The sequence below is a fragment of the Harpia harpyja genome, chromosome W (genome assembly GCF_026419915.1).
Source record: "Harpia harpyja isolate bHarHar1 chromosome W, bHarHar1 primary haplotype, whole genome shotgun sequence".
Taxonomy (NCBI): Eukaryota; Metazoa; Chordata; class Aves; order Accipitriformes; family Accipitridae; genus Harpia; species Harpia harpyja.
In genome coordinates, this window is record NC_068968.1 from 15,990,039 (window position 1) to 16,012,540 (window position 22,502).

Consider the following 22,502-nt stretch of genomic DNA (forward strand, 5'->3'; position numbering starts at 1 on the left):
GTGTCAATAAAATATACTTTGACATATTTGTACTGAAATGAGAATGTATGTTTAAGCTCATATTTTGCAAATGATGCTTTAAATCATAGCAAACTTGATAATCTGTGGTGACAAGGCTTTTCTAGTTATACACTGGGTATTTACAGACTGTAATGGGGAGGAAACTGTGCAGTTTTGACCTGGCTATGCTTATTGGAGAGGTGCTATCAGTTCAGGAAAGAGGAAAGTTCAGCGTGATGTAGTAGGATGACTATGGGAAGTTACTAAGGTGGTCTAGAAAGTGTCTGCTGAATGTCAGTGTTTGGGGGTTTATTAAACACTGTTTATTTCAGTCTTAGCAATGTACTTGTCTTTCCCCCATTTCAAGGGGGAGCATTGTTCTTAAACTAATCAACTTCTTGAAATTACTGCAGCGGAGTATTTCTCAAACCAAATGTGTATTGAGCATGGATTGGGAGATTGTCACAGTAAACCGTAGAGTACAAATGAAAAACATAATTTTTTTTCCAGAGATTACAAGTTACTAGCATCTTCATGAAAACAGCACTAGCACAAATCACACCTTCAAAAATTATGCCACTTTGGATATTTCCGAAAGAGAATGCTACAAGACTCTGACAGACTTGGTCTTGAAGTCTCATATAGTAATAGCTTATGCAGCAGCTGTGAAGTGCCGGGTCATGTTGTAACACAAGGTGTGCCTCTGCCTCACCCACATCTTCTAAAGATCAGTGAGTGTACTTTGACTGCTTGGCTTTGATTTAAGACTGCATTCACTGTAGTGAAAATGTTCAGCCATTGATGTGTACCATATTGGAATGCAAACGTGTACTTTATAAAGGTACTTACAGCCAACTTGGCCTCCTGATCTCTCGCTCCAGCTAAAGCTTTTTCTATTCATGCTCAAAGCATGGAAGCATAACTTCTTCAGCAGGTAGTAGTATACTTTCTGTAGTGGATGTCTTACGATAGGTTACTTTTGTCACACCAGAGATTACCTTTATTCTAGTCTTTAGCTGGAAACTTCATATGCATTATTTACTGTGCAGTATGCACTTGAAAAGTTGAGCTGGAGAAACAATTTTCTGGGGAGGGCACCTCCACATTGAATACAAAGGGAATAGAAATGAGGCTGTTCAGGCTGTGTTAGAAGAATGTGGTAGAGTCTGCAAACAGTTCTGAGTCCCAGAGAGGCTTGCTTGGGAGGTAAGTTTGACTTTAAAGTGTCAGTTTTAAACTTGTTACAGAAGCTGAGAAGAGGTTAATAGAGGACTGCAAGTGTTTGTATGGGCAAGGGATGCTTGATGCTGCCATTTTTTGAACTACTGTGAAGCCTTGTCCTCTTGTGGAAACCCTGTGGAACAGTAAAATGCTGTTGCTCGCTTGCGGCCTGTTACTCCACTTCCAGTGGGCATTTGGTTTCTCAGGTTTTTTTCATTTCAGTAATCCAGTAAAATGAACTAGGTATTTCCCTTAATGTTTTGCCTGGATGCTTAAAGCAGGCAGATAACATTTACCTAGGAAGTGCATTTGTTAATTTATTTTGTGAACAGCAGAACTATGACAACTGATTTCCCATGATGATGTCTTGTCCAGCCATACCACAGTTCCCTCAACTTCGTCCTTTCTTCTGGCATTTCCTACCCTCGCTCATACCATAGCATCTTCGGTCTTCCCTCCCTCCATCTCCTTTCTGTTCTTAAGTCATGTGCTGTATCAGCAGTTAATAGATTTGTCATTGCTACTAACTTGCTGGACAAGCCAAATTTAGTATCTCGGTTCCTGGGGGACCAAGTAAATGGACATGACTATGCTCAGCCAGGCCATATAGTCTCCAGACTGCCTGTTGGAATCTAATAACTTTTGAAATCTATTTCTGTCAAATATGATCAAAATCATCTACTGGTTACCAAAGCTTTAGTGCAGGTGGGTGGAGAGGAAACTGATTAGCTGTCCCATGTGGTTACTAAGGAAATAAGGGTGAGAGAATGAAACTAAAACCCCTGTACCTGCAGCTCAGGCATGATTCAAATCTGCAGTTTTCAGGCTAAAAGCAATGCATCTCCCAAATAGGAAAATCTGCTCATTTACAGTCAGATCAGGCATCCCAGTTTTCTCTTAATGCAAAAAAAAAAAAATATTTTTCTTTATCTTGATTAATGTCTATTTTTGTGTTCTGAAATATGCTTTTAATTATACTATAGGAGCCAAAATTCAGGCTTAGGAACTGTTGAGTTTCCTGGAAACCAGCTGGCATTTGTATGACTTCTGAAAGGTCACTTATAATCCTTATTGCTAATTTTATTTCCATTTTGAAGAAAAATTCCAATTAACAGCTAACAGCTAGTATTAGTGTACAGTTTTGCTGATTAAGAATGTAAATCTTCAAGTATTTCATAAATACTATTAAGCTTTTAAATGCCAGAGGGCTTTGTGGGCTAGTGAGCTAGCTCACTTTGCAGTCAGTGGGATTCACTTCCTTTTTGTGTTTCTACAGGCACTGATTTTTAAAGTATGTTTACGCATGAATGCGATGATAGAGAAGCAAATTTTATGCAGAGAGTGTGAGTGCTCATTGCTTCATGTTTTGGTGATGATGCAAGAAGACACTTCAATTTTCACTATGACCCCACTTCACAAATCAAAACAGGATGCTTCTTACCAAGCTCCTTAAGTTCTTGGTATAGATGAACCCAGTTTGTTTCCTATAAGCCAATTCCTGCGTTTTCCAGTTTCCCAGCCTGGACTTTCCACTGTGGGCTCACTCTTAAAAAGTCTTTCTTGACATGCTTTTCTGATGCCTGTTCGTTTAAGTTTGAAAAAAGATTGGTTTTATACCTGCCATCTATACTTAGTTTTTCCTGTTGCATTCTCCTGAGGTGATGGGAATATCTGAAAGCCAGACAAGAAGTACTACAGGTGACTTAACTGGTAACAATTAACATCCAGTTTTTTCAGAGTACAAGGTCCCTCACTTCCCTGTCAATATGGAGCATTGCAGCTCTGGTAGTTGTCATGTAATAATAAAATAAGTTATTTAGAATAAATAAAATCTTATTGTGCAGCATTTTTCATGAATGACACCTGCATCAAAGAAAAAGCAGGGTGATAATCCCAAACTGTGTTTTCTAATGCAACATATCTCCTGTAGCTTTCAGTACTCTGCTGTACTGATGCCTGCACTGAAGAGTCATGAGCAACTGAAGAATGATGGTCTGTTCTCCCAGCAGGGTTTGGGTTTGGGTTACACCCCATGTGGGGCAACTGCAGACAGCTGCCAAAGGGGGTCCTGCTGTACACTGCCCAGCAGTACACTCCCACCACCTTTGCTGTTAGTCTCATGTAGCTGCCAGCTGATTTTACGGAAATACATAATTTTGCTTTTGTGGATTAGTTTTCTATCAGATCAGCTTGTTGATCCAAATCACCCCATGGGGGTGCAAGGGAAACAACAGGAGCAGATTGTTTGAGGATGCCCTTTTCAATAGGCAACCCCCAGTTATAGCAGACAAGGTGAAAGGTGGAACCATAACTGCAGTAAATCTAGCTCTGGAGTTGCCGTGTTGTTGAAAAAAAGATAAATCCTGGGAACCACATCTAATGTGCGGCTAACTGAAATGTTGTAAATAACATGCACAGCTAATTCTAGCTATTTAACACTTTTAAGGAAAAAAAACCAAACCCCAGACGAAGAAAAAACCACAAACCAAAACAGCTTTAGTTTGAGGTTGCCTATAGAAGCCTTACAGGGTGATTAAAGAATAGTTGCATTGGAACTGACCTGTTTGCTACAGTAAGAAGGTAAGGTAAACAAAAATAGCTAATCCAATCTATAGGCATCAAACACACTTTGATGCTCTTCAAGCCTGCTGTTTTTTAAGCTGTGCTTTAGTTTGGACTGGCAGAATTTTTAAATACCATCATGCTGCCTGGGCTGTGATTAAGCAGTGATTGAGTGTGGCTGTTGAAAAACAAAAATCATGTTCTGACTTGTAATCTGAAAACAACCATTGCTTGGAAAGTGATTTTTGGATTCCTGATGCATTCCTGCTTTTCTCTTCTATGCTTCAGCCACACATTGCAAAGCTGTTTGGTTACTTTTTTTTTTCCTTTTTAACACATTCTACTTATTTACTACTCTCTTTTAATGTGGGTGATGTACTTTGTCCATATGCAGCCCATTATCTCTCAGGTGTAGGATGGAGCGCTCTCCATTCTGATTGAAAGACCCTAATTTTCCTGGGATATTTATCTACCTAGTGCTGTTCTGAAGGCAGTGGCCCTTTTTATGATATAAATTGCAGCTGAATAGCTATCTGGCAGAGAGGATGATAAAAAGGGCTAGTTACTGAAATGAAATACAGTAATAGTAAAACCATTACTTAATGTCTTGGTATTAAGTAGAGACTGCATGAATATGCAAAGCCTCTGGAGTTTTGCAGGTAATAATGGATGCTGGAAACAGCTGAAATACAATTACCAGGGACCCAGAATCACTTAGGCAGCAGGAAATGACCAAACATAAATGTTCCTTCATAATCTTTGGATCGTATTAAAGTAATAATAGCCCTACTGGTGGTTGGCTGTTGACATTAATATTCTGTCTAGGCTGGTAGACATCCTTCCCTTTTTGAATGTTTTCCCTCTCAGTTGTTAATACACAACCAGCTGCCTACCAGCTCTACCCTCACAAGGCAAATTTCTCTCCAGCTGAAATGTGCACTCAGAGGGAAAAGTTGACTTACGTCTTTGCATTTGTCGGAAGAGTGTTGTATATGGCTGTTCCCCCTGCCAAGAAATTTGTTTTGAAAAGTTATATTAAGTTAGTTAAATAACTTCTGAGCATACCAAACTGGAGTTGAAAAAATAAATTTAATCACAGAACTGAAAAGGAATTATTTTAATACACCTGAACTCTTTTAAGTGAAGAAAGGAGGATTAGCTCTTCTTTCCATGGACATGTGGGGGAAAAGAAACACTTAAATAGTTGCACCCTTTAACAGCATCTGTTCAGCTGTGTGAGTTTATGGAAAGCTTTTATGGTGGGATTTTCAATCCTTAGTGAAGGACTACAAACTGGTAGGAGAAGCCTCGCAAAAGGGCTTGTGGGTCAGGTGCTGGCCGAAAGAACTGTATTTAAAGAAACTGTCTCCAGCTGTTTGATTTATACCGTGCTCAAAGAAGCAGGGCTGTACAATTTTGTAAATAAACCAAACTGCATCGAAGATGCTTTATTCCTAACTGGAGTAACCTATCAGGCTCCGAGCTGGCCAACTGCCCAAATCAAGAACAATCCTTTCCTGTGGAAGGGAAACTGGAAGATGGAGCAGAATTATGAATTTTGATTTTTTTAAAATTTTTTGTCAGCTGTGCTAGAGAGACATAGTAAAAAAGTCTACTTTGAAGTAGTTTTATCTATCTATGCATTTTCAAATTTGAAAATTACCTCTGTGCTACAGTATTTTTCCAATATGGTCTTGCTAATGGAAGGTGGTAAAAATGGCATCTTTTTTCTTAGACTGTTTTGGTCCTCCTGTATATTCCATGCCATATTTCCTGATGTTAATGGAAAAATTAAGTCCCTGCTACTGTCAGCTGTGAGTACACCATCATAAAAATTATTTGCTGAAGTTTTTAGTTCAGTTGCAGTGGTATAGCTGAGAGCAATGTGGCCTTGTGAAGCATCAGAAATAGCTTCTGTCAGAAAACAGGATGTTAGAAACACTTTAGCACCTTGTATTAACCTTATATTAACAATGATTAGTGAACACATATTCAAACATGACATTTATAGTTGAGGCCAATTTATGATCCTGGGGTTGTGCAGATGTAAGTAACGCTTTGGTTTTGGCTGTAGGATGTTTATGACTGATGGTGAAGTGCCAAGTTGGTTCTCCAGTTCCAGGCTGAGTTTGCAGCTAGGAAAACAGAGCCCATTTGATTTAAAGAAGAGGGAAAGTCCTAAGTTTGTTTTTTACAGAGCTGTGTTTCAGAATGGGACTATGCTTCCAGGATAGGGAGTGCTTTCTTTGCTTTGGCTTAGTGCCTGGTCCTGCTCTCCTACTGTAAGCAGTAAGAGATGACCTTGCTGGATTTCAGCCACAGGTACATTTTGATGCTTAAGGCTAGTAAAAGCTTAAGCGTCATCTGCTCATGCGTTTGTTCTGCAAAAGCACAAGAGTTGTATTTGCTGCTCCACAATGTAGGATATGAACAATGAGACTAGTTTTAGTTTTGGGGGATTTATTTAAGGATTATTATTTTTTTTTAATTTCTCTGTGAAGGAGTTACTATGTAGTAAATAGCTATTAAGTAAAATCATTGTTTTATCCTTTGGCAAAGAGAATCAAGCTGGTGCCTAAGTAAACATTAGGGAAAACATTTAGTGAGAAAAGACCATGCCTACCAAAGTAGGACACCCTGATACAGATGGCCAACTCATCAGTGTGACATATTCCGTGTTAAATACGGAAAGCTCAGATGTCATTTGTTGCATCTCAGCAAGAGCAGAAAGATATTTATTTTATCTTCCAAAGATGACTTATAAACCAGACAGTTCTTGACTTACTGTCTATGCATGTGAAAATATTGATGTGGTGTGCAGCTTCTCTCATTCCTTGCTGCAGCCAATGGCCTCCCTTGCAGATGCATCAGCGTTGTTTGGAGATTCCTGGACCATGCCAGGGCCACCCTCTTACACTGCTGGATGTATTTCTACTACCAGTCATCAGCTGAGTTTCCACACTAAGTTTTTGTTTCTAACTTCCATTTTAATTTGCGAATGGCATTACTTTAGCTGCTAATCCCTTTTTCTCTCTCCTCCCTGGGGAAGTCATTGGAGTCCTGAAGGTCTAATCCTGGTTTCAGTGACATAGCTTATCACTGTGAGCATCAGACCGCCTCTGGCAGCTGCGGGAGGCAGATTTTTGGGAGGCCCAAAAGGTAGGCTGTGTTTTGTAGCTAGTCCCGCAACTACCTGCATCAGCATGGGAAAGCAATCTGATGGTCATTTGCCACACGTTGCTGTTAGTATACTAGCATGAGGCTTTGAGGCGGACAGGTATCAATGTCCTGGCTTGAAGTTATAGTTTAACTAACGGTAGATGGATTCAAGAGGAAAGGAAAGCTTCTTCTGCCCTGTTCAAAGCTAACTTGCAACAATTTAGTACATTTAAAAAGAAAGATAATTATGCAAAAGTAAGTGGCCATCAGCAAGACAGCAGTTCATATAATTGAACAAGCAATACAAGCACTCTTTTACACTTTCTTTCCTTTTCCTCCCAGGTATAAAAAAGTATTTTGGGGAACTTTTCTCAAGCCAAGTTTTTCGATGCTATTTTTATCAGGCTCACTGGCTCTCTCCTAGTGCTGCTGGGGTAATCCTGGTTACACATACAAATTGGGGGACGAGATGCTGGAGAGCAGCCCTGTGGAAAGAGAGCTGGGGGTTTGGGTTGATGGCAAGTTGAACATGAGTCACCAGTGTGCCCTGGCAGCCACAAGGGCCAACTGTGTCCTGGGGTGCATCAAGCACAGCATAGCTAGCCAGTTGAGGGAGGTCATTGTCCCACTCCACACTGCACTGGTGTGGTCCCACCTAGAGTACTGTGTGCCGTTTTGGGCGGCTCAATATAAGAAGGACATCAAACTATTTAGAGTGTGTCCAGAGGAGGGCAACCAAGATGGTGAAAGGTCTCAAGGGCAAGACTTATGAAGAGCGGCCGAGGTCACTTGATTTGTTCAGCTTGGAGAAGAGAAGGCTGAGGGGTGACCTCATCGCAGTCTACAACTTCCTCAAGGGGGGCAGCAGAGGGGGAGGTGCTGATCTCTTCTCTCTGGTGACCAGCGATAGGATACGAGGAAATGGAATGAAGCTGCATCAGGGGAAGTTCAGATTGGACCTTAGGAAAAGGTTCTTCACTGAGAGGGTGGTTGGTCACTGGAACAGGCTCCCCAGGGAAGTGGTCGTGGCACCAAGCCTGTCAGAGTTCAAGGAGTGTCTGGATGATGCTCTTAGTCATATGGTTTAGTGTTAGGTAGCCCTGTGAGGAGCAGGGAGTTGGGCTTGATGATCCTTATGGGTCCCTTCCAACTCGAGATATTCTATGATTCTATGTCTGAGCATGCAGAGAAATGTACTCAGCTGCTGGTTCACTCTGGAGTCAGTGAGGCTTTTGTCTAGTGAGTCCCCTATCCCCGTTCTAGGATCCCTAGGAAAAAAGCCATATAACCTTTCCAGCTATACTGTGTATTTATTTCTGGTGCTGTTTTTTAGCTTTTTTTGGCTTCATGAATGAAGCCCCAAATCCTCTTTCTTCTTCCTCAATCTAGTTTTCAGGGGAAAAAAAAAGCCACTAAAAGGCAAAAACATGAGCACGCTGTAGATGTACAAGGCTGATTGTACAATTATTGCTTTACTGTGTTTTCAGATAGTTCCTGATTACTAGTCAGGTTTCTGCTCTGTCTGAATCCACTGTGACTGCTACAAATACTAGTATTAAAAAAAACTGGAGACACTCTATAGTCACGCATCCTTGTGTCTCATGGTTAGATATTGTACATCTTTACTTAGTCGTGTGCAGGTAGTCTTGTGCTTGGTGCTAAACAAGTACATAGCAGGAGTTCTTACATATTTATAGCTCATTAATGAACTCCTAACAATGCAATTGGTACTTATGAAAATATACTTATTCAACTGGACAGCAACATGTTTTTAAATAACTGGCTAGCCTCAGAGACTATGTTGTGTTTGATGCTCAAATGTTCGTCAATCTATACTATGCAGGTAATGTCCTAAGTGTCCTTTGTCCCAACAATTCAAATTATTACTTTAATTTGAACTAAGAATGTCACATGCAGTGTAGATTTCATTCAAAAATTCCTTGCAAATCCCCTGTGAGGAGATTTCTGTTTGAATAGCAGCTCTTTAGCATCAAATGTATTAATAAATGTTTGCATGGATGGTAAAGTGATAGCCAGTGAGATCTCTTTAAAAGCCCTCACATAGAAATGATTTAGTGATTATCATTTTACAATACTGAAGATAAATGGTGTTGCACAGATATAATCCAGTGCAGAATTAACCCAAAGAAAATCAGTCCACATTTGGCTTGTTTTAACCCTATGGGAAAATGTTCACAGGACAATATTCTCAAGCTTTCTGCTTTGCAGTCAAAGGAGGCACCTGGAATACAGGTCAAAACAGAAAAATGGCAGTGCCTGGAGGAGTGCTCTGTTGCTGAGTAAGCAGTCTCTGCTGGTTTTGGCTGGGATAGAGTTAATTTTCTTCATAGTAGCTAGTATGGGGCTATGTTTTGGATTTGTGCTGAAAACAGTGTTGATAATGCAGAGATGTTTTAGTTACTGCTGAGCAGTGCTTACACAGAGTCAAGGCCTTTTCTGCCTCTCACCCCACCCCACCAGCGAGTAGGCTGGGGGCGCACAAGAAGTTGGGAGGGCACACAGCCAGGACAGCTGACCCCAACTGACCAAAGGGATATTTCAGACCATATGACATCATGCTCAGTATATAAAGCTGGGAGAAGAAGGAAGGGGGAGTGTCGTGGTTTCAGCCCAGCCGGTAACAAAGCACCACGCAGCTGCTCACTCACTCCTCCCCGCCCCCCTCCAGTGGGATGGGGAGGAGAATCAGAAAAGAGAAAAGAAAAAAACCCGGAACCTTGTGGGTTGAGATAAGGACAATTTACTGAGACAACACAAAAAGAGAAGTTACAACAACAACAATGGTACTAATAAAAGAATATACAAAACGAGTGATGCAGAGTGCAACTGCTCACCACCCGGAACCCGATGCTCCGCCACTTCCCCCACCAAAAGCCGAGCGATTCCCACCAGCCCGCTCCCCATTTATATACTGAACATGATGTCACATGGTATGGAATAGTTCCTTGGCTAGTTCAGGTCAGCTGTCCTGGCTGTGCCCCCTCCCAGGTTCCTGTGAAAATTAACTCTATCCCAGCTGAACCCAGGACATTTTCTACCCCTTATTCTATACCATTTACATCATGCCCAGAGCCTACATTTTCCAATTAATCACCACCACCTTCCTTGTCTTTGAGAGATATGTATACGTATATGGACACACCCTGCCACAAATAGCATTCCTTTAGTCTATGGGCCATCCCTCCAATGTGTCCATCAATTTTATTTAGTCCATGACTTTGGGGTTCCATCTGTTGTAACAGTCCTTCAGGATAGGAGAGATGGTGTGAGGTGTTGGATTGTTGCATGCTGCCTCTGGAGCTTGTGGCTGGTATATTTGGTGCAACCCATGCCCTTGGTCTGCAGGCTGAAGATGTTAATCTTGAGGAAACTGCTGGGCGCCAGTTCAAGTTCCATCACTGTTGCACTCGGCTCGGTTTCAAAGTCCATCCTTCAGTCATTTGGGTAATTCTTACTGAAATACCCTTGATATGGCATATAGACACTATAGATACAATGACATACATTGGCAGGTTATTTAGCAGTTAACATCATACAGCCTAATTCACTGGCTATTCTCTCCCAAAATCAAATCTCCTTGAGGTACACATCGAACTTCCCCATCCTTCTGCATCACCCACCAAGTGCACCCAGGTCCTTGAGCAAAAGCAATCCCTTGGATGGGTTTGTCTCTGCTTGAGGGGGGACTAACCCAGACTGTCTTTCCTAACGTACTCTTCGTGCGCACTACAGGGACTTTATCCCCTTCTACAGTATGTAAAAATTCTGACTGGGCAGGGCCACCCCGATTGGCAGATCCTCTAGTATTAACCAACCAGGTGGCTTTTGCTAAATGTGTATCCCAATGTTTGAAAGTCCCACCCCCCATTGCTCTCAATGTAGTCTTTAACAGTCCATTGTATCGCTCAATTTTCCCAGAGGCTGGTGCGTGATAAGGGATGTGATATACCCACTCAATGCCATGTTCTTTGGCCCAGGTGTCTATGAGGTTGTTTCAGAAATGAGTCCCGTTGTCCGACTCGATTCTTTCTGGGGTGCTGTGTCGCCATAAGACTTGCTTTTCAAGGCCCAGGATAGTGTTCCGGGTGGTGGCATGGGGTACAGAATATGTTTCCAGCCACCCAGTGGTCGCTTCCACCATTGTAAGCACATGGCGCTTGCCTTGGCGGGTTTGCGGGAGTGTGATATAGTCAATCTGCCAGGCCTCCCCATATTTATATTTCAGCCATCGCCCTCCATACCACAGGGGCTTTAACCGCTTGGCTTGCTTAATTGCAGCACATGTTTCACATTCATAGATAACCTGTGCAATAGTATCCATGGTCAAGTCCACCCCTCGATCCCAAGCCCATCTATATGTTGCATCTCTTCCCTGATGGCCTGAGGTGTCATGGGCCCACTGAGCCATAAATAGCTCACCCTTATGTTGCCAGTCCAGGTCCACCTGAGACACTTCAATCTTGGCAGCCTGATCCACCTGTTGGTTGTTTTGATGTTCTTCAGTGGCCCGACTCTTGGGTACATGAGCATCTACATGACGTACTTTTACAACCAGCTTCTCTAGCCGAACAGCAATATCTTGCCACAGTGCGGCAGTCCAAATGGGTTTACCTCTGCGCTGCCAGTTGCTCTTCTTCCATTGCTGTAACCACCTCCACAGGGCATTTGCCACCATCCATGAGTCAGTATAGAGATAGAGCACTGGCCACTTCTCTCTTTCAGCAATATCTAACGCTAGCTGGATGGCTTTCACCTCTGCAAAGTGACTCGATTCACCTTCTCCTTCAGCAGTTTCTGTGACTTGTCGTGTAGGACTCCATACAGCAGCCTTCCACCTCCGATGTTTTCCCACAATGCGACAGGACCCGTCAGTGAACAGTGTTATAGACGCTCGTGACAAATTGGAGGAGCCAATTTGTATTAGATGACAAGATCGAATTTATTAGCAAGCGATAAGAGAGCAAAACAGCGCTGGGCGGCCGGGGAGACAGTGCTCTGCCAAAGGCTCGCGCCGAAAATGGGGAAGAGTCCCTTTATTTATACAGTTTCTAGTTTCTGTCTACGTGACGGCTGGTATCTTCTGCATTGCGTGTGCGTTTGTGTCGTCAGTTGCTAGGTGGTCGTAATCTGCCTTCAGGTGGCGGCTGGTATCTTCTGCATTGTGTGTGTGTTTGTGCCGTCATTTGTTTGTTAGGTGGACCGTCTTTCGTTAATCATCGGTACTTAACTGGATACTGTGGTTTTAGATAAGCGAGGAATGTCTCTACCCCCACATGCGATTTCATGAACAAAGTTAACCAGTTCATTACAATCCCCCCTTTTCTATTTTATCCTGATTTTGTTCATTAAATCGATCCAATGCTTCTTTAGCCCACCCGAGGATAGGAGTAATTCCTCCGTCCCTGATTTGTTTGTATTGCTTCCGGAGCAGCATTAAGTGTGTAGTTTCTAAGCGCCCTTTAACAATAGCGATTAACCTGATAACTGGCTTGAAGTATATCTCACAATGGGTTGACTTCGGGTGTAAGAGTCGAGGGTTTGATTTTTTTTTTTTTTTTTTTTTTTTTGTTGATACGCCCAGGGTGTTATTTCCAGTGACGTTTATGTTAGGAGAGATTGTAACAGTATGTACAATACTGTTACTATCATCTTCTTCTGCTATGACTAGATTTGGTCCGATCGCTGAAGGAGGAGAAAATTTGGCTGTTTCTTTTCTTATTTGAAATAGGCCACCCCTATCAAATCCATGTTCCTAGACTCTTACCCCCCAAGTTTTCCCAATTGTCCACACAGCTTGGTCCTGGTTCAATACTGTTAGGTGTAATAGGTTACAATTCCTGTCGTTATCATAGTTCCGTCTAAAGAATGCGTCAGCTGAGTGCACCCGGAGGGTCCCCCATTGTACAGAAAGATATTTATCTGGATTCTTAACAGTCCAATATCCTGTAGTTATTGTCTCACAGCCCCAATATCCACAATAAAAGTGACCAGGGTAATTGCAATACTCTCGTCCAGGGTTAGAGCTTGGGTACCAGTAGACTGTTCTTTGGTTAGGTTTTCCCCAATTGTTGTTACAGGTATCTGTCATATAGATTCTTAATAAATCACAAACCGTTACTTCAAACCTCGGGGGACCCGCCGTGATGTTTTCTTTTATTATGTTTGAATCATCTACTCTGGTCAAGGTTCACCTATAGGGCTGATGGGGGTTCTCGTCCCCACAGGCAGGTTTCGCCAGCATCGGTAACAGACTTATTATCCACATACCTAGATATAAGATTGAGAAAAGTGGTGTGGTTTTGTCCTTTCTATAAGCATTTCCAAATTTTTGACATTTAATTTGGTTTGTGGTTTTATTCCCCGAGGGAGATAAGAAACTTCGGGGTGGCCCTGAGGTTATCGGATTTGGGAGTTGTGAGTCAAGGGGCCTCGTGTGCCATTTCTGGAGGTGGTTCATCAACCTCAATCCCCACAGCAGTACGTCTCTGCCTTCTCCTCCGCCTACTCTGTTGTTTAGAGTAGCGAGGTGTATCATCTTCTCGGCAGCAGTCGTATTTTTCAGGGGAACCTCCTTTGTCATATTTAGTCAACCTTGACTTATAGCTCTCTCAGCTCTTATCTTTCACCTCCTAAACTCCACACCTCACTCTGGCCACGGTCCGTCTGCAGGTTACATGTATGATTTCGGCCTTTGTTGGACAGGGCTCATTTGTATGGAAACAACACTTCTCAGGGTTTATGCCTTTGGTAAAGATATCCCACCACTTTTCTCTACAGAGTTTACACCTGTAACATACAAAAGGATAACATATACAGTTAGGATCTTTACAAAAGATAGTCTCACTCATCCGTTTTTCTTCGGAACTTAATTTTCAAGTTATCAGGGTCTCTGGTCGCCTCCCAGTGAGAACTCTGAATTGGTTCTTTGATTCTGCTTGCATGAGACCACCTTCTTTCGGTAGTCCGGACTGCAGTATCTGTAGTAAACAAAACAAGAAAGGGCCCCTCCCACCTAGGAGTGAGAGAGGATTCTTTCCAGGCTCTGATTAATACCATATCACCTGGTTTCACCGAATGTATAGATATATTTAGGGGTGGCCTCTGTACCACCATTCCCTTCTTTCCTAAATATTTCACCTCCTCTTCCACAAACTGTAGTTTCGACCGTGATACTTTGAGGCTTTGAAGGCTCAAGGAATTTAACAACCGTATGCTTTCTTTTCTGACTGCCTCCTGATTTTCTCCTGCTAACAATAAGTCATCCACATACTGTATTAACACGACCCCATCTTGTAGTCGGTATTCCCGTAGAATCCGTTCTAGGGCTTGTCTAAATAAGTTTGGGGATTCCGTAAACCCTTGGGGGAGTACAGTCCACCTTAACTGCTGTCTCCTATGAGTGTCTGGGTCTTTCCACTCAAAGGCAAAATAATCTCTACATTCCTCCTTTAGAGGGCATGACCAGAATGCATCCTTAAGATCTATTACACTATACCATTGGTTCTCGGGCCTCAATTGACTCAGGGTGTGTGGGTTTGCCATTACTGGGAACCGGCTGACAGTCCGTTTATTGATTTCCCTTAAGTCATGCACCAACCGATAGCTACCATCGGATTTTTTTACTGGTAAAATCGGGGTATTGTAAGGGGACATGCAGGGTTCGAGTAATCCCTTTCCCAATAGTCTCTCGATCTCAGGTTTTAGTCCCTTTCTCCCCTCATTAGAAAGGGGATATTGTTTAATTCTCACTGGAATCTCGGGGTTCTTAATAACCACTTCAAATGGTTCAATATCCAGTTTTCCAACTGTTTCGGGAGTATACCACACTTAGGGGTTAATTTGCTTCTCGTCAACCTCTGTAAGGGGACGAAGCCTGATTTTTAACTCTTCCTTTTCCACGTCCACCCGAATCCCCATTTCTACGATTAAATCCCTACCTAATAGGTTATATTCCGCTTCAGGTACTAACAACAGCGTCCCAGTTCCGTACCTGCAACTTGATTCCACCGCCACATCTTTTACAACGGGGACCTTAAAAGGTTCCCCTTTTGCTCCAATTACATTAACTTTATCTCCAGAGATTTTACATCCCGGAGGTAATGATTGTACAGTAGACCTTTCGGCTCCAGTATCCACAAGAAAGGTCACCTCCTGGTGCTGAGGACCTACTTTTAAAGTTATCAAGGGCTCTTTCTTACCAGGGGTCCTCAGCACATAGAGCCCCTGACCCCGTTAATCCTCCCGGAACGTTTTTTCATCTTGAATCCTTTTTCTACATTCTTTCTTCATGTGTCCCTTTTTCCCGTAATAGAAACATTCTACAGCTTTATCTCCTCTCCTCTCGATTCTTTCCTTATCTCCCCCACCAGACCTACCGGGTCTCCTTATCACACCCTTCTGTCCTTCTCTTACCGCTGCAACCAGCAGCCTAGTCTGCCGCTTTTCAGTTTCCTCTTCTCGCCTTACATACACCTTCTGAGTCTAAGTAATTCATCCAACCCCCGCTCCTGCCAGTCCTCAATCTTTTCCAATTTCTTCCTAATATCTCCCCAAGATTTTGCCACAAACTGAGTTTTCAGCAACACCTGTCCCACAGGGGTAGCAGGGTCCACCCCAGAGTATAACTGGAAACTTTTTCTTAGCCTTTCAAGCCATTCTGTCGGGGTTTCATCTTTCTTCTGTTGTTCACTAAAGGCTTTATTAATATTCTGACCTCGGGGAACAGATTCTCGTATCCCCTGAATTATAGTTGTTCTCAGATCCGACATATTATTCCTATGAGTCGGATCCTGGTTATTTCAGTCTGGCCGATTTAAAGGCCACTTCTGATCCACAGCCGGGCCAGCTTGATGTTGCTGATCCCACACTCTCATTCCAGCCCTTCTAATCATGTCCCTCTCTTCCACGGTAAATAGTATGCCCAGGATAGACTGTAATTCATCCCACGTGTACAAATTCGGTCCCAAGAATTGATCCAGCCTCTCGGCTACCCCCAGGGGATCATCTAACAAACTCCCCATTTCCTTCTTAAATTCCCTTACATCCCCCGTATTAAGGGGAACTGCCACATACCCCGTTCCCGGTCCCCCCCGTCCATCCCCACCAGGCACTAACATTTCCCGAAGAGGAAACAATCTCTCCTCTCCTCGCCTTATTCTATTACGTGCAGACCTTCTGGGAGGGGGTGCCGGTGTCGGGGAATCAGGTTCCGAATCTGACCCTTCCTGGGCCTGGGCTATTTCCTGGCCTTGGGGTGGGTCCTGAGGCGGAGGGGCCTGAGGGGCATAGGGAGGGGGTCAAAGGGGGTCCTCATCATCTTTTTGAGGTTTTTCCGGTCTTTTTTTTTCCTTAAGGCAAAGTGGAATGACGGTTCCCAGGATTGGGGGATCCATAAGGCAGCATATTCACTCTCCTCTGGGCCGGCTGGTGGTCTCCTATTGTTTACCCATATATTTAATTGTTGACACACCCAATCCTCAGAGGACCCGAACACGGGCCAGAGTACATGAGGATTGTTGAGGGGTTTCCCACCCCAAATCTCAATACAATAATTAATCATCTTTTCCTTAGACTTATCCTTTCTCCTTGGGGAACTGTTCCAATATCTTATCATCAGGTCTAGGGGACTATCTGGGGGTATATCTGGTCTTCCCCGTCCCCATGGGTCCAGAGGGCTTGCTTTTCCTCTGCCCCATCTTCCGAGGTGCCTTTATCCACACACACACACTTCCCCTCGGTTGTGACTCGCTCCCTCGCGGGCTACGAGAACTGCACTACTGGAGGGTCCGCACTCGCATGATCTCAGAGAGACCTCTCACACAGTCGCACCTCGGGATAACCACCCCAACCAAACGGCTCACAGTTTATATACTCACCCGCTTCTGGGGTCTTCGTTTGGTCTTCGTGTACAAAATTTAAGGGGTCCTGCAGGTTCTTTTGCTCAATTATCATAATTTAAAGGGAGTTCGTGGGTCCAGGGTATGGTGGCGGCACCTCCTCAAGACGGGGCTATCCGGGGATAGGGCGCCTCCCCGCTTGCGAGGGTCCGCACCAAAGAACCTGGATCCGAGTCACGGCACCAACTTTGTTATAGACGCTCGTGACAAATTGGAGGAGCCAATTTGTATTAAATGACAAGGTCGAATTTATTAGCAAGCGATAAGAGAGCAAAACAGCGCTGGGCGGCCGGGGAGACAGTGCTCCGCCAAAGGCTCGCGCCGAAAATGGGGAAGAGTCCCTTTATTTATACAGTTTCTAGTTTCTGTCTACGTGACGGCTGGTATCTTCTGCATTGCGTGTGCGTTTGTGCCGTCAGTTGTTAGGTGGTCGTAATCTGCCTTCAGGTGGCGGCTGGTATCTTCTGCATTGTGTGTGTGTTTGTGGCCGTCATTTGTTTGTTAGGTGGACCGCCTTTTGTTAATCATCGGTACTTAACTGGATACTGTGGTTTTAGATAAGCGAGGAATGTCTCTACCCCCACATGCGATTTCATGAACAAAGTTAACCAGTTTATTACAAACAGGGCATATTGCCTCTCATTTTCTACACAGTTTATTATATAGCGGGGCCTCTTCAGCACACGTCACCTCCTCCTCTGGCAACATTCCAAAATCTTTGCCTTCTGGCCAGTCCGTGATCACTTCTAAAATTCCTGGGCGACTGGCGTTTCCTATGCGAGCCCGTTGTGTGATCAGTGCAATCCACTTGCTCCATGTGGCATCAGTCACGTGATGTGTAGAGGAGACCTTCCCTTTGAACATCCAGCCCAGCACTGGCAGTCGGGGTGCTAAGAGGAGCTGTGTTTCAGTACCAGCCACTTCTGAGGCAGCTCAAACTCCTTCATATGCTGCCAATATCTCTTTTTCATTTGGAGTATAGCGAGCCTTGGAGCCTCGATATCCCCAACTCCAAAACCCCAGGGGTCAGCCTTGGGTCTCCCCAGGTGCTTTTGGCCAGAGGCTCCAGGTAGGGCCATTCTCTCCGGCTGTGTTGTAGAGCACATTTTTAACATATTGTCCTGCCCGGACTGGCCCAAGATCTACTGCATGAACAATATCTCCCGTTTAATTTGTTCAAAGGCTTGTTGTTGCTCAGGGCCCCATGTAAAATCATTCTTCTTCCAAGTCACTTGATAGAGAGGGCTTACAATCTGTGAGAGACTGAATAGTTATCTTGAGCTATTTGTCTCAAAGATTGTTTGTTGTGAGAGACTGGACTGTCATCTCAAGCCATTCATCTCAAGGATTGTTTGCTGTGACGAGCCACTTATCCCAGAGATGGCTTGTTTAAGCAGGGCATTCCTCTGTCCAAAAGGACGATTACGAGGCCATTGAGGCATCCAGGGGAGGAGACAGGCCGGAGCCAGCAAAGAATGTGGAGACTACCATTCTCATGGAAACTGTAGTCTTTGAGATAAGGTACTGGTTTCTGGTGTTGATCACGCGAAGATCATGTGATAGACGATACCTGCAGCACGTGAACAGTGCATGAACAATATGTATGTGCATACCTCATCGAACTATGCCCTGTAAAAAACCGTGGAGACAAGCCATGGTGTGCACCCACCACTGAAGAACTGAAGACTGAGGACCAACGGGACGCCGCTGGATCCATGGTGGTGACTCTCCTTGCAACTCTATCCCGACTGCTTGCTTGATTTCTGCCTTTTCTTCCATTCTATCCTATCGCTACTATTTTCTACTTTTGATACTTTTGATAATAAAAGCTCTTCTGGGTATACGGCATTTGACCTCGTTTGTGTCTTAATCTCGCTCTTGGGATCATATCGAAACCTTCCCCGACATTGGATCAGGACAACTGGAGGGCCCTCCAAGTAAAAGCAAACTGTGGCCGGCACTCTGCTGCCAGATGGATTGAAAAAAATGCATTAGCAATGTCCTTTGTGGCATACCACTTGGCTGCCTTTGACTCCAGTTCGTATTAAAGTTCTAGCATATCCGGCATGGCAGTGTTATAGACGCTCGTGACAAATTGGAGGAGCCAATTTGTATTAAATGACAAGATCGAATTTATTAGCAAGCGATAAGAGAGCAAAACAGCGCTGGGCGGCCGGGGAGACAGTGCTCCGTCAAAGGCTCGTGCCGAAAATGGGGAAGAGTCCCTTTATTTATACAGTTTCTAGATTCTGTCTACGTGACGGCTGGTATCTTCTGCATTGTGTGTGTGTTTGTGCCGTCAGTTGTTAGGTGGTCGTAATCTGCCTTCAGGTGGCGGCTGGTATCTTCTGCATTGTGTGTGTGTTTGCGCCGTTATTTGTTTGTTAGGTGGACCGTCTTTCGTTAATCATCGGTACTTAACTGGATACTGTGGTTTTAGATAAGCGAGGAATGTCTCTACCCCCACATGCGATTTCATGAACAAAGTTAACCAGTTCATTACAGCAGCACTCAGCGGCGGCGTGACTTCATTCAGGCCACGATAGTCAACTGTTAGTCTCCACTCTCCATTAGACTTTCGCACTGGCCATATGGGACTATTAAAGGGTGAGCGAGTCTTGCTGATCACTCCTTGGCTCTCCAGTCAACGAATCAGCTTATGGATGGGAATCAGGGAGTCTCAGTTGGTGCGATATTGCCGCCGGTGCACCGTCATGGTAGCAACTGGCACCTGTTGTTCTTCAACCCTCAGCAACCCCACAATCGAAGGGTCTTGAGAGAGACCAGGCAGGGTAGACAGCTGCTTAATTCCCTCCATCTCCAAGGCAGCTATACCAAAAGCCCATCGATACCCCTTTGGGTCCTTGAAATACCCCCTCCTGAGGTAGTCTATGCCAAGGATGCACGGAGCCTCTGGGCCAGTCACAATGGGGTGTTTCTGCCATTCATTCCCAGTTAGGCTTACTTCAGCTTCCAATACAGTTCACTGTTGGGATCACCCTGTCACACCAGAAATACGGATGGGTTCTGCCCCTTTATAACTTGATGGCATTAGGGTACATTGTGCGCCGGTGTCTACTAGAGCCTTGTACTCCTGTGGGTCTAACATGCCAGGCCATCGAATCCACACAGTCCAAAAGACCCAGTTATCCCTTTTCCTCCACCTGGCTGGAGGCAGGGCCCCTCTAATTCTGGTCAGAGTATCCAGTACTCACTTCTCGTAAAATTGACTTAGAAGTCCCTTCAAGAGGATCAGAAATGAGATCAGCCCTTCTACTCTGTTTGGAAACTGGAACGGCATTTTTCCTGGAAGAATCCCCTTTTGTGGTTGTGGTGGGTTGACCCTGGCTGGGCGCCAGGTGCCCACCAAAGCCTCTCTATCACTCCCCCTCCTCAGCTGGACAGGGGGGAGAAAATATAACAAAAGGCTCGTGGGTCAAGATAAGGACAGTTTAATAAAGTGAAAGCAAAGGTCGCGCGCGAAAGCAAAGAAAAACAAATGATGTTATTCTCTACTTCCCATCAGCAGGCGATGTCTAGCCACTTCCTGGGAAGCAGGGCTTCAGTACGCGTAGTGGTTGCTCCGGAAGACAAAAATGCCCCCCTTCCGTCTCCCTTTACTTAGCTTTTATAGCTGAGCTGACATCATATGGTATGGAATATCTGTTTGGTTAGTTTAGGTCAGCTGTCCTGGTTATGTCCCCTCCCAAGATCTTGCCCAGCCCCAGCCTGCCGTGTGGGGGGGGGGCAAAAATGTTGGAGAGACAGCCTTGATGCTGTGCCAGCACTGCTCAGCAGTAGCCAAAACACTGGTGTGTTATCAACACCTTTCTAGCTACCGATGCAGAGCACAGCGCTATGAGGGCTGCTATGGGGAGAATTAACTCCATCTCAGCCAGACCCAATACAATCTCCACCCCTTATTCCATACCATTTGTGTCACACTCAGGTCCCACATAATTTAATACACATATCTTCTAACCACGCCACTGTATTTAATTCTCATTACCGAAATCCCTTCTTACCAACACTTACAACTGAAACTACATACTTAAACCACCTTTATACCCAACATAGAGATTTATACATTCTTATTAATTACTATCCCCTGTCCTTTAACAGATGGATATTCCATGGGCTGCTTCCACTCCTCCAGATGTTCACACACAGGTTATGACTTGGGCCCCATCCGTCAAGATGAGTGGTCAGGACAGGAGAAGCAGTATGTTCAATTGTTGGGCACCAACACCGGCTTGGTGTGGATCACCGATGCACTTGTCTGGTTCCTTGCGAAGTTCACTCCTCTGCAGTTCAGGTCATTCCTGCTACATTACTTCCTACAACATACAACTCACATCGCAGATTATTTTTCCCCCAAGGTTAAATGTCCTTGAGGCACACACTGGGTCTCCCCATCCTTCCGCATTACCCACCAAGTACACCCAGGTCCCTGAGCAAAGACAATCCCACGAATGGGTTTGCCTTTTCCCATGGGAGGAGAAATCCACACCGCCTTCCCCAGCCACTTCCCCATGTGCACTACGGGGACCTTATCTCCTCCCACAGTATGTAGGGGTTTTGTTTGGGCAGGACTAGGACGGTTAGCAGATCCTCTGGTGTTAACTAGCCAAGTGGCTTCTGCTAAACATGTATCCCAATGCTTCCATGCCCCATTGCCTAGCACTCTCAACATAGTCGTTAACAGTCTATTATATCTCTCAATTTTTCCAGATGCTTGCGGGTGATAGGGGATGTGGTACACCCACTCAATGCCGTGTTTCTTTGCCCAGGAGCTTATGAGGATATTTCGGAAATGAGTCCCATTGTCTGATTCAATTCTTTCTGGGGTACCATGTCACCACAAAATTTGCCTTTCAAGGCCTAAGATGGTGTTTTGGGCAGTGGCATGGTTTACAGGATATGTTTCTAGCCAACCAGTAGTTGCTTCCACCATCGTGAGTATGTAGCGCTTGCCTTGGCGTGTTCGTGGCAGTGGTCCAATGTAGTCAATTTGCCAGGCCTCGCCATATCGAAAACCCAGCCACCGCCCTCTGTTCCAGGGAGACTTGAGTTTGGTGGCTCGCTTGATTGCAGCACGTGTTTCACATTCATGAGCGACCTGTGTGATGGCCTCCATGGGTCAGGTCCACCCCTCGATCACGAGCCCATCTATATGTTGCATCTCTCCCTAGATGTCCCGATGTCTCATGGGCCCATCGAGCTACAAATAGCTCACCCTTACGCTCCCAGTCCAGGTCCACCTGAGCTACTTCTATTTTGGCAGCCTCGTCTACCTGTTCATTATTTCGATGTTCTTCAGTGGCACGGCTTTTGGGCATGTGAGCATCTACATGACGTACCTTTAAAGTCATGTGTTCTATACGGGCAGCAATGTCCTGCCACAATGCAGCTGCCCACATGGGTTTACCCCTGCGTTGCCAATTGGTCTTCTTCCACTGCTGTAGCCACCCCCACAGGGCATTAGCCACCATCCAGGAGTCGGTATAGAGATAGAGTACCAGCCACTTTTCTCGTTCAGCAATGTCTAGGGCTAGTTGGATGGCTTTCACTTCTGCAAACTGACTTGACTCGCCTTCTCCTTCAGTGGCCTCAACGACTTGTGGTGTGGGACTCCACACAGCA